Raw genomic sequence first — 12956 nt, forward strand, 5'->3', positions numbered from 1 at the left:
GAGATTTGACCTTTCTGAGCCTCCCTTCTAGTTTTCTTCCTGTTATTTTTAGAAATCTCTGATCCTGAAATCAAATACACTTCTGCTGGACTTTTCGGGCAAACTTTCATCTACATACATGCTGACTCCTGTGACCACTGTTCCAAACTACACTCATATCTAACACCAGACCTTGAGAACCACTCAGGTCCCCTCCAGGTTCATATCTAGTTGGATCCATGTTCAAATTCTCCAAGGGACAAATATAGGAATTTTATCTCTGTGACGTCACCTGAACATTTATCCAGTTAATGTGATGTTAGCTGAAGTCACCCAATAAGGGAGGGAGGAGGGAGATTTGGGGCTTGCTATTTTACTTTTTGTTTTAGACTGGAAAAGTGTTTAATTATTATTGTAAGCTGCCTTGAACCATGAGGAAAGATGGGATATAGTTACATAAAAGTACATAAATAAATGCATCCCTTCCAGCTGATGCCCAGTGGTCTAAAAAGTCTATAACATCAGAACATGGAAATGAAAGACTTCAGAGCTGCAATATTTATCATATTGTATGTTTAATCGTATGTTAAAAATGCATAACAGATTTTGATCAAAGTAATGAAGGGTGAGAGCCCAGCAATATTGCTGACTTTTTGAGAAGAGTTACTCTAAAAGCCAGCAAAAGGAGAAATGGAATATCTGGGCCACCAGCACAAAAATGGGCGCAAGCACAAAATATCATCCTTTAAAGTAAAACTGAAAAACTCCTATTGCTCAGCCATTATTCATTGCATTTTTGGCCTGATTAAACTCTGCATAAGGTGATTCTCTGTGCTAAGCTCCATAGTGATAGGACAAATGTATAATGAATATTTGGACTTCAGAATCGCTGAACATCCCTTCTGGCTTAACTGTTTAGGACAGGTCTGTCATCACTGACATTGCCAGCAGTAAAGTGGCTGGGCTCCGTGCCAATCACCAAAGTTGAGAACCAGGCCACCCACAGTCTGGGTCAGGGCCTCTACACACTTTAGTGATGCCACCAGCACACTGACAATTTTCACCTCGTAAATTAGCTGAAAATAAATCTAACATGGCCAGATGAAATGTGAATATATTTCAGGAGGCATAGAATAGGAATCAAAGGGGGGGGGGGGAGGGAGGATTAGGGAGCAATCATAAACAGGTCTGTTCTGAATTATGTCCCATTTTCTTCAGTGGGGCTAATTTCTAGGAAAGTTTTTTTTTCTTTAGGACTGCAGTGACAAGCCTGCAGGCTGTCAAAGCTTACAGAATCCCAAAGAGGGCGATACGGAGGGGTTCGCACTCTTTCCAAACGATACCCCGGTTTGACACCGGCTATTTGCCACAATAGATAAATGAAGATTCCATGTCCAGGAGCAGCAGACTTCTAAAAGTTCGTGAGAAGGGGGGCAAGCGACGGCCGGCGGTGGCATCGCCTCCCTAAAGGGCTTGTGACAGCCCACCGGGAGGCACCCACCCAGCCGCTTGCTCTCACCCCAGCACCTCCGGGGTCCGACGAACCCAGGAAACCCTTAAGTGCAGGTCCCTTGGGAATGCACCGCGGGCGCTCCTGTCCTGCCTGCCGCCTGGCGCTCAGCACCCCCCACCCCCGACAGCTGAGCGCCAAGCTTGGCTCGGCAATAACCGGGACTGGCGTCGTCCAAGGGTGCGAAGTCGGGCCTTACCCACCAGGCAAGCACCGCCGCCAGCCCTTTCCTCCTTCCGAGCGCCCGACAGTTGTTGCAATGCTGGGTGCCTGCCGGCGCGCCCCTTTTCTGCAATACGGGGTGCCTGCGGGGGCGCCCCTTCTGCACGGGCTCGTCCTCGCGGTCCCGGGCCCCCAGGAGAGGCCCGGCCCAGTACTTACCGGGCCGCTCGCCTCGCGGTGCTGCCGCCCAGCCCGGCGTTTCCTGCAGGGGAGCGAGCGGAGCCTTCCCTTCCCCGCGAGCTCCAGAGGCCACCTGTGCCCCGCGCCCCGCAGGAGGGGGAGTGCCATGCCATAGTCCAGTCCCTGCTGCGGATCACTTGGGCCCGCACCGCGATTACGGGAATTGCAGGCAACCGCTGGCGGCTCAGGCCTTCCCGGCCCGCGGCGGAGCTCTCGGCGCCTGAATCGCAGCTTTTGCACTGCCAATGAATTCACGGCCCGGTCTGTTCGCTGCGGCACGGGCGGGACACATCAGTGCCTTTCTGGAAGGCTGCAGTAAATGCTTTTGGCTCATTTGTGTGGCACTGGAGGCAGATGTCCTTCCACAAGCCAGCGCATCTCTTGCAGGGACAGCTCGTCTTCACATTATGCTATGCACAATCTAGCGTGCCTTCCTCCCCGTGCTACAGCATCAAGAGAGCATGCAGTGTGGAATGCAACTGCCCCGGGCTGTGGGCCAGTCCACATCAGGAACCAGCAACGCAGTGTATGCACATAGCCTCAATTACTATCACTTTGTAAACTAGAGTTGCCAACTCTAGGTTGGGAAATTCCAGATTTGTGGGTGGAGCCTGAGGAGGGCAGGATTTGGAGAGGGAAGAACCTCAGCGGGGTATAAAGCTGTTGAGTCCATTCTCCAAAGCAGCCCTTTTCTCCAGGAGAACTGTTCTATGTGGTCTGAGATGTTGTCATTCCAGGAGATCTTTGGTCCCCACCTGGAGGTTGGCAGCCATACATTCAGCAAGCAAACAGAAGGATTTGCATGCCAACTGGCTGAGACTGTCAGCTAGCCAGTCTTCTACAGCTTCGCCTTCAGCCCTGATAAGTTAGTGCCCCAAGATCCTCTTTTTTGCCAGTGGTGATTAAAAACTTAGATTCGAAAAAGCCACTCCTAGGAAATCTGGTGCCATCCGCAGCAAGAGCCAAAGCCATGCCACACCTGTACCAGTGCCAGCAAAGCTAGAAATTCAGGAGACCTCCTCCCACTCCAGACTGTGAGTCTCTTCTGCAGCAACTTAAACCAATCCATCACTCTAAAAATCAACCTTTCAATTCTCAAAAGCCCTCCACATACAACATTTTTCCCATTCCCTCCAACCACATCTTCAGTTACAAGGCAATCAGGCCAACATCAAGGACCAACCTGGAAAACAGGATGCCTTAATTTACACAACCACTACCACCACCCCAAAAAAATTTGAGGACAAAATTCTTCCACCTGCTCACGCGATGAGGAGGACTGGACTTCAAACGTGTGGTATCCAGCAACACCAGCCTTGGCCTCATGGATACCTCCCTCCGCAGGATGCCTAAATAAATATTGTGACGGATTCCAAGTGTGGGTAGGAGGCCTGCATTTCAGGAGGCTCCATGGCACATAATTCATGGCCAATTCACATCATTGTCCCTATGATCATTAGACAGCAGTCCTTAAATGTTCTCAGCGCTCACGTGGAATCTAATCCTATTTTCTGCTCTGCAGACCCATGCAGTAGCATTTTCTATAGCTTTTGACTGTCACCATCAAACAAGCCATTCTTGATGCTACACAGCCAGAAAGGTCAACTGGCGCAGAGTGGAACACTGTTGTCATTTTGACTCTTAAGAACGGATCTGGTCACAACAAATCTGCCATTAAGCTCAGCCTGACTTCTAACAACCATCCTAGACCGACAAAAATTTCCCATTGTACGGTTCTCAGTTTCTTCTTCTCAGCTTCTTCCCCAAGACTGGGAAGTTTCCCCACATACTTACCCAACCAGTGGCCGGGTCTTACCCATTTTGTGAGTCTATGAGATGGGGTAAGCAAGCTACTTCCTGTTTGTCTACAAGGTTAAGCCCTCGTCCTGCTGTGCCAAGAGGAAATGGAGCTGCAGGTGCAGAATACTCCTGGGGCTGAGAAGTCTTTAGGTTACAGCTCGCAGAGGCACCGCTAAATGCAAAACTCTTGACCTCAATAATAAGTATTTTCGTACATGGCTAGCAACGCTGGAGGGGAAAGGAAGAGATCAGCTCCCTGAGTACCTAGAGGGGGAAGGCAAACCGTTGATTCATAGCTCCCACAATGCCTCACCTTACAACGTGCCTTCCTTGGAAAAAAATGCTTTTTGGGTTTGCCATGAATCATCCTGCTTTGGAAAAAAAATGAGCTGTCCCAAGGAAAGAAATGTAGATGGATGACGTCATGTTGGGGTCAAACTTTCCCTTTGCCCGAGTGTCTGCAACACACACCCCAGATTGGAGAAAGGGTCTGAAATGGGTCAGAGTTAATTAAATGGTCTCATGAGCAGTTTGTCCAGATCAGGAGCTCATCAGAGGTGAGGCAGTAAAAACAAAGAGGAAGGGGGAGCTGGAGGTGCACAGCTGCTAGAAAGGCCTCCGCTAAAACTATTGCAAACAAGTGGGGCAAACTGGCAAGAAACAAATGTTCTGTGTCAGAGTGTGACGTACGAGAAAGGCAGTGAAATTCAGAAGGCCTTGTACACTGTGGCGCAAGATTAGCAACAGTGATGTAGCAAGAGGGGGGACGGGGACTTCACCAACATGTGACCAAGAAATTAAGGGAATTAATTGCACAGCATCCAGGCAAGGTTTGGTTTGTGCTAGGCTAAAGAAAAACACAAATGGGGTGGGGGGAGGACACAGCTGCAAGCAGAAGCAGCCACTGTATCATATTTTGCTCTCACAATGGTTGTGGCCTTGTACAGAGATGCCATCTAAGTTTTGTATATGTTCCAGGGCACAGAGATGTTCACAAGGCTGCTGTGGCCTTAGTGTGAAACCTTCACATCAGGTGGCACCATCAGATAGTGTCAGTACTGGCATATTTGCAGTTATATAGAACTTTTTTATTTTAGACAGACCTACTTGGTTACAGTAACACTCCTTGTCCGAAGTGGAAAAAGACTGTGCTTAAAACACTGTGGTGTGACTTGGGACAGAGTAGACAGGGCTTAATTCTTCATTTCATTACTGGGATCTCACCTTCTCAAGGGGTTTGAGTCAAGTTGCCAATAGTCACATTGGTCAGGATCCAAAAACCCCTTCCAGTGATTCAATATATGTACTGGGGAATCAGCTCTAACCTGGATTGTCAAGCTAGCCTGATCTTGAAAGATCTCAGAAACAAAGCAGAGTGAGTCTCGGCTAGTATTTGGATGGGACACCAACAGAGAAATACTACTGTTGCTGATCTCTAGCCTTGAAAATTCTTCTGGGTTGCCATAAGTCATCTGTGACTCACATACACACAACTCGAATCACAAATCTGTACCGAGCAGGAAAAAGGAATGGGTTTTCCCGCTGAGTTTTCTCAGAGGACTTGCTTGATTATGACTTATGGTATCACATTAACTGATACAGGCCTTAGGCCCCTTCCACCCAGCAAATGTACAACGGGTTGCAGTTGGAATAAATGAACCCGTTGTAGCCTGGGGCTATTCCCATGGCTGGCTGTCCCACAGTCAGTGAACAAAGTGGCTGGCCTGTGTGCCTTCATACGGAGGTGCGTCTCTTTTTTTTGTTTACCTCCCACTGATATGTAGCTACGCAGGCATGCACACATGAACCCCCACAGCCATGCTGACGTCCCATGATACTCCGAAACAACCATTTGCACCTGTGTGGCTACTCAGAAGGAAGCCGGGAATTTTTTTACAAAAACGGAAAGAGCAGCCAAATAAAGCGCCTCCTGACTGGCCAATTTTTAAAAAGAATTGCGGATAGTGCGATTCTCAAATAAGGCGGTTTGGGGCAAATAACACAGGGCAGACTCACTGAAGGGGCGGGATCCGTGCAAAGTTCCCTCCCTCCAAAACAGTTTTTTAAATTGTCCTTTACCCGTGTTTATTGGCCCATGAGGAAGGGGCTGAGCTGTCAGCAGGAGTGCTGAACCACATATAGATACTATTCTAGAGTAGTGACTATAGCACAATAGTGACAGGCAGATTCCTATTCAATCTCTATTGCATGACTGTCAAGAAATACACTTTCACCCCAAACTCTGTCACTTGGGTGCACATTCAAGGCCCTGAATCAGAAAACCAGAAAAGAGAGAGGCAGGGTTCGGTTCTTTAGACCTGAACCACACCTGTGTTCTCATCTGCCTCTCTTTCATCTACTGAGTTTTACTCACCTCTAGTTTAGTTGGCCAAACTCCTCCTGCCTAGATTTGTAAGGTCCAGATCAGTCAGGTTCCCTTTTAAAAATACACGTTTGGTCTGGAACAGAAAGAGGAGCAAGAATCCAATCAGTCCGTTTTCCATTCAGCTACAAGATCTTCCAAACCTGCCAACGGACCAAACCTCCAGGCAAAAACAAAGCATTCTGGGACTTCAGCCATAGTAGTCCTTGACGATTAGATACTGTGATTGCTTATTAATGGCCCTGATTGCCTTTTTCTGTGGCACCCAGAGGGAGAAAATCTCCGCAGAAAAAGTACCACAAGCTTGAAGGAAGATATCAGCTATTTCTCTTGCTGCCTGAAATAGGCAAGAGGCTGAGCACATGAAGAAATGTCTCAGTGTCCACACAACGATGCCGTTGCAGTCTTAACAGGAAACCACAGCTGTGAGCGAGCAGCAGAAACCACATGATCCAAGGCAACGGTCTGTCCCGGCCCTCTTCCTGCCTGTGAGGAGCCAGCCGTGGGGAGAGACACTGAGCTGCCAGTGTGAATCTGCCAGCTGGTGAGTTCCTGCGGGTGGCACGGGCAGAGCAGGAGGGGGACTGTGCCAGCGCTAACTCTTCCTCATTGCCTCAGAGGCTTAACATGGCTGGGATGTTTGCAGCTTAGCAGCTGTGACGCTGAACAAAGGGTCTCTCACTGCCATGAAGCCAGCAGCAGTGAGGGTGGGGGGATTGGGTCTTGAGCCCCTCCCTTTTAAGGAGCCCTATGTCCGGTTGACACAAGCAGGCGCTTTTCTTTCGTTAGGTGCAGGGTCAGGAATAGACACGGTTCTCTGTGCAGTAAAAGAACGAGAGACGAAATAAGGAATAGGGATATCTGTAGGGAAACAGCAGAGTTTGGAACAAGGTAACCAGTCACTAATCCACTTACTGTTAGAAGGGAATTATGAAGTACAGAAGTCTTATACCAAAAAGAGAGAGAGAAGGAACTACAGTATGAAATTAATTCATCTGTGTGGGAATTTTGCAGTCGACAATAGTACAATGAAGTAATTAGACTCTAGATTTAATACTCTTTTGGGGGCCCTCGTTTAGATGGTAATGTTCAGGCTCAAAGCACCCTGCTGAGGCCAGGAACATAGGGCAGCCAACTCCAGCCTGGAAAATTCCTGGAGATTCCTGAAAAATTCCTGGAGTGACTAAAGAAGACATAATTTGGGGGTGGGGGGAGCTCAGTGGGAATGTAATGACTCCAAGCAGAGGTGATTCCACTGGACATATATAGGCGATTGTGTAGGGTGTCAGTCTTTCCAAGATTTGGAGGACTGCCAAGTCAGCCCTTTTGGAGCATCACAGCAAGTAGCAACACTGCGCCATGGCACTGCTGTAACTGGGCGTCAGGCAACCTAGAAAAGACTTCTGCCCGGGATGCTATCTGCCATGCCACAGCAAGCAGCAATCCTAGGCACCCCTGCCACTGGGTACCAAACAGGCAGGGCCTTCCTCTGGGTCTGGAATCTGGAGCAGTGGCTGCTGTGTGAGGCAAGTGTACCACAAAGACAAATGTCACTTGGCCAGGACCTGCTCTGTGGGCTGCTGAGCAGCAGCAGCAGCAGCATGGTAGTAAACAACAGCTCCAGGTACTGTGCTGCAATAAGTTGCAGCCCTGGGTGGTGCCACACCTGTACCTGGGTAGTGGGTGGCCAGGGCCTGCTCACCTGGCCTGCCCCAGATGAAGGGAAAAATGGAAGGCCCCCACCAGCTCCACAAACACTTGGTCCTCTTCATGGGGATTCTATTGCCCACCATCTTGTTGTGTTCAGCTCACGGGGGGTACCGGGCTCACTGCTTACCTAGGGCACCAAAACCCTTTGGTTCGACCCTGCCTCCAAAGTGGCCATTTCCTCAGGACAAAGGTACTTCAGAAATGGGGGGCACAGTTGTCTCAGACTTCTAGTCCAGTGACATCACCCATTCTCTCACACACTTACCAATGTAAGGTAACATTACAGACAGAAATGCTGAAAAGCTGTTTCTTTTTTTGGATTTAAGAAAGGGTTAATTGCTTACAAATGTACATGAGTGACAAAAAACAGGAATATTATAAACTTGTAAGGAGTACATTGTTTGTTTGCTATCTTTTTCTGGAACACTCACACTTTCCTTCAATCTTTGCTGCCTAATGTTCTTCCACAATGAGCAATGGAACTTCCAGGTCTAGAAGCAAAAACATTCTGAATATCAATACTTGAGGTCAACGACCATGTGTGTGTGTGCGTGCGCGTGTGTGCGTACGTGCGTGTGTGTGCGTGCGTGCTTTGGCTTGCTTGTAAGACTTCCAGGTATGATTATCAGCAAGCTACTTCCAGGGTATCTGGTTGACCACTGTGTGAAAAAGGATGCCAGACTAGATGGACCATTAGTCTCATCCCACTCAACTGTTCCTATTTGCCGTTTAGAAACACAGAGTTGTAAGGGACCTTGAGGGTCATTTAGTCCAACCCCTGTGCAGTGCAAGAAATTCACAGCTACCTTCCCCCACCAACTCCCCCAGTCACCCCTGCTCTAAGGCGAAAAACTTACTGGATTCCTGGGCTATTCTGGAAAATTGTCAATCAACATTACCCTAGGCCAGGGGTGGCCAACCTATGGCACTCCAGATGTTCATGGACTGCAATTCCCATCAGCCCCTGCCAGCATGGCCAATTGTAGTCCATGAACATCTGGAGTGCCATAGGTTGGCCACCCCTGCCCTAGGCATATATGAAAGAGTGACAAAAGCTGAGCACTGAGTCATCCTTTCCTGCCCTCCTGTTCACAATCTGCCTAAATTCACAGTGAGTCATATATTCAGCATTAATGTCAGATGGCCATCTAGTCTCTGCTTGAAAATCTCCAAAGAAGGAGGTTTCGTTGCTTTAGGAAACCTGACTTAATTGTTTAATTAACTAATTTTCTGGTCTTTCATTCCTGTTTACAAAGATGTGTACTTTGAAACTTCCTAACTTTTAAAATGCACAACAGATTTTGCAAAGCAAATTCGTAAAGCTAAAATCCTTGGAATAGTCTGGATTTGGCAGAATTATAGATTTACAGCATATTTTGGGAGGGCAGAAGCAGACAGCAAACTTTAGGACCCTGCCCTTCGAATCAAACCTTATCAGTGGAGATACACACACACACACACACACACACACACACACACACACACACACACCATTGCTCATTGGAATTGCTGTAATTTTGACAGATCATAGGTGTTTCCAGATTTAGGTCCATGGAGATTGTGTGTGTTTTTTGTGATTTATTTAATGTTCAGCCATTAAAATGATAGACCTCGCCAAAAAAAATTCCTTATCTCCCTACCTGCCCTCACAGCTGAACTATTCCACTGAAAACAGTCGTTTCCAAAGAAGGCAACTAGGCAAGTGATTCTGTTTCCAAAGAAGGCAAGTGATTCTGTTTGCTGAAGTGATTATGAAGGATTCCCCACGGGCAAATTATCCCGTGATACTTAACAACAAAAATCCCGGTTTGGGCAAGGACTCCCCACGGCTTCACTACTCAACTCACCTTCATCCTGGTTCTGGCATACACTCTCCCCTTGTCACACGTTTTTCTAAAACTGGCAGGGAAGAACAGCTTTTCGATAAACACGCACCAAAGCCGGTTCAGTTGGGAGAAAAAAGGGACAGTCAGCTTATTTTTCCCACCCTAAGGGTGACGTTGAACCTTCCAACCAATCAGAGTGCAGTGGGCTGTGCGCAGAGCGTGCGCAGCCTTTTTTTGTGCGCTAGTTGTGGCTGCAAGGACACGCTTCTGCGAAAAGAGGAACAGCAATCAGAAGAAAGCTGCTCAAACGCAGAGGCGGGGAAATTCTACCTATGCATCTACATAGCTTCGTAGTTGCACGTGAAAGAAAACTTTTTTTAAAAAGGTCCCGCCCCGCCCCAACACAACAGCCAATCAGGGCAAGGAAGAACAGATCCGCTGAGCAGATCACATGTTCGTGGGAAGCGTTACATTGCTTGAAACTGCGATAGACATTGAGGTCCTCATTAGACACACACCGCAGTGGGGAGGGAGAAACTGCGATAAAAAGGTGTTGCTTCTTTTGGAACCAGGGTATATCCAGCTTAATTTCTCAGAGGGGAATCCACCTATGTCACGCTAATCTCCCCCCCTCCCCATTTCTTTTGCTGAGTTTCCCACTTTTCCCCAACTAATAAGTGTCCTACCATGAAAGGCAACCTTAGAGATTGTCTGCAGCAACAGACTATTCTCCAACAGCTTTACCAACAAGCCTGACATTGCAGGGGGGAGGAGTCAAGAAAGTATTGCTTTCCTAATTGGTGTTGTTTTGAAAAGTAGGGAGTTATTATAGTTAATATCCTGTTTTCTGGTTCATGCAGCTTTATGGATGCTGCTGCTTCACTTCCAGACCAATCACTGCCCTTATTTCTTAGATGGCCGAGCAACATTCCAGAGACACAGGCAAGTGGCATCTTCCCTGGGCTAAGGAAGCATGAGTAGAAGAGTTTCCCTGGGATATTCCATTCTATTTCTCATTTAAAGATCCGGAATGATCCTTCTTCAAGGAAGTGGTGATGCTATCACAGAGCATCCCAGCCCTGGCCTTAAGGATGGTCCCAGGGAAGAAAGTAGGAATATTATTTCTGTTCGCTATAATCAATTAACAATTAACTATAATCAATTAACATTTCCATTCATTTGAAAATCCAACTCAGAGTACAAGGAGAAAGGAAGATGCTAAGATGCCTTCCCCCATATACAGCACCTCTTTTGAATGGTATTTCAAAGGGCCAGCCTGGGAGATCCAGATTCAAATCCCAGCTCTGCTTTGGAAACTCACTGGGTGAATCCTCTCTAGGGCCCTTTCTGAACAGAAGGAGCCAAAAAGTCTAACTGATCTCACAAGGTGGTGGTTGTTGTGGGGATGAAATTGAAGGGGAGAGTGAGGCTGTAAGCCCCATTGGGGAATACAGTTACCTGCCTTTGTATGGCTACTAGCAGGAACCTGGGCGGGGGGGGGGGGAATGTTGAGACTGACCTGAACAATGGGGTTATTAGCTCCAGGATATTTTGAGGGTGGAACCCAAGGAGGGTGTGGCTTGGGAAGGGGAGGGACTCAAGTTATAATGCCATAGACCAAAGCAGACATTTTATCCAGGTGCATTGATCTCTATCACCTGGAAATCAGTTGTAATAGCAAGAAATCTCCAGCTGCCCCTGGAGGTTCACAATGCTAATGAACAGCATTGCGAGATGTGTCATTTCTGGCTGGAAACCTACAAGTGATCTTACCACAACATGCAACATTCTAGGAATGTCCTAGATCTCTATGGTTTACCAGTTCCTAGAGCACTTCACGGCATGATGATATCTCTTTCTGGTTTGTTTTTTTAACTGGAAAATTGTGCTACATCTAAGATTGCCAGGCAACCAATGAGAGGACTGGGAGCACAGACAGGAAAGGGGGTTGAAATGTTGTGTATACCATTATATCACTTCCAGAGGGAACCTGGCAGAAGGTAGCTCCAGGAATTATTGGAAACTCTACCCCCTATCACAGGAGTTTTCCCAGAAGTGATCTAATAGTTCATGCAATGCCTCCCCCACCCACTGCTGCTTAGAGTGGCAGTGGGCAACAGAAACTGGGGTGCAGGGAATTCCCCACCTGGATGTGGGGACTAGCAAACCTATACTTGGCAATTCCTCCTTTTTCATTCCCACTGCTCAGTGGTGGGATTCAGCAGGTTCGCACCACTTTGGCAGAATCGGTTGTTAAAACAGTGCTTGTAAACAACCAGTTCTTAAATTATTTGAATCCCACCACCGGAACTGGTTGTTAAATTATTTGAATCCCACCACTGCCACTGCTAATTCAGGCAGGAGGCAAAGGGTGACAGGTTGCCCGCCAAAACAGGCCTATTGGGGAGAAAAGTGGGGTATAAAATCTAAACAAATAAAGGTCTTTCCCTTCTCTGACTCAGGGATGGGGGTACCAACCTGCAGGTGGGGCCTGGACATCTCAGAATTTTACCTACAGAGATCTTTTCTCTTTTAAATGGAAATATACTAATAATTTATATGCCATTAAAGGTTGAAATGAAATGAAATGAACTACAGAGAGCAGTTTTTCAGGAGGAAATGGCTGCTTTGGAGTGTGGTGTCTAAGGCTCATTCCGCACATGCAGAATAATGCACTTTCAAACTGCTTTCAGTGCTCTTTGAAGCTGTGCGGAATGGCAAAATCCACTTGCAAACAGTTGTGAAAGTGGTTTGAAAACGCATTATTTTGCGTGTGCGGAAGGGGCCTATGACATCATTCCCTGACGAGGTCCCTCCCCATGCAAAACCCCACCCTCCCCAGGTTCCAGCACCCCCATCTTCAGGAATTTCCCAGCCTGGAGTTGGAAGCTCCCCAGTGTTTCCTTCCCCACGAGCAGACCAGGCCTATTGCATCAGGCAGGCTGACATCTCTCTCCCTCCTTACCCATCTCATTGCTGGGGTCAGCTGGAGTGAAGACTGTGTCCAGGCTGTCTTCATAACACCGCAGAAACTTCATGGGACTGTCATCAGACTGGGTGTAGGCAAGGCCTCCACGGAATCAGACATGCAGCACAGGAGAACTGCCGGCAACTCTGAATACTGAACGGGAAGGAAACCCGAAGGCTGGGCCTGGGCAAAGGAGGAGCCCACTAGGTTGCAGGACAGGTTTGTCAGCAACATAACTTGATGGCCAGGCAAAAAGCAAAGAACTCTGCTGGTTACATTTTCAGCTGCAACTGCCTGGGTTGGGATTCCAGTCCGTTCTCAGGACCCTGAAGCTGGAGCTTGGTTGGGAGTGGGACAAACATGCCAGCAAAAACTGGG

The 12956-nt window shown here is 47.8% G+C and overlaps 1 protein-coding gene across 2 annotated transcripts in view; it reads right to left on the reverse strand.

The window, feature by feature from the left end:
* The window catches only part of PSD4 (pleckstrin and Sec7 domain containing 4), a 33878-nt gene extending 21210 nt beyond the window's left edge, over window positions 1-12668 (reverse strand). Inside the window, exons 1-2 of one of the 2 annotated variants that reach the window (XM_048513413.1) lie at window positions 12576-12668; window positions 6066-6150 (exon numbers count right to left, since the gene is read on the reverse strand). The gene's annotated coding sequence lies outside the window, so the exon portion shown is untranslated. Of the gene's footprint in view, window positions 1-1870; window positions 2296-6065; window positions 6151-12575 lie in introns of those variants that run through there. The other variant, XM_048513414.1, reaches the window with a different exon arrangement.
* Window positions 12669-12956: the final 288 nt, after the last annotated feature.

Source organism: Sphaerodactylus townsendi, linkage group LG12, assembly GCF_021028975.2.
Source record: "Sphaerodactylus townsendi isolate TG3544 linkage group LG12, MPM_Stown_v2.3, whole genome shotgun sequence".
NCBI classification, from domain to species: Eukaryota; Metazoa; Chordata; class Lepidosauria; order Squamata; family Sphaerodactylidae; genus Sphaerodactylus; species Sphaerodactylus townsendi.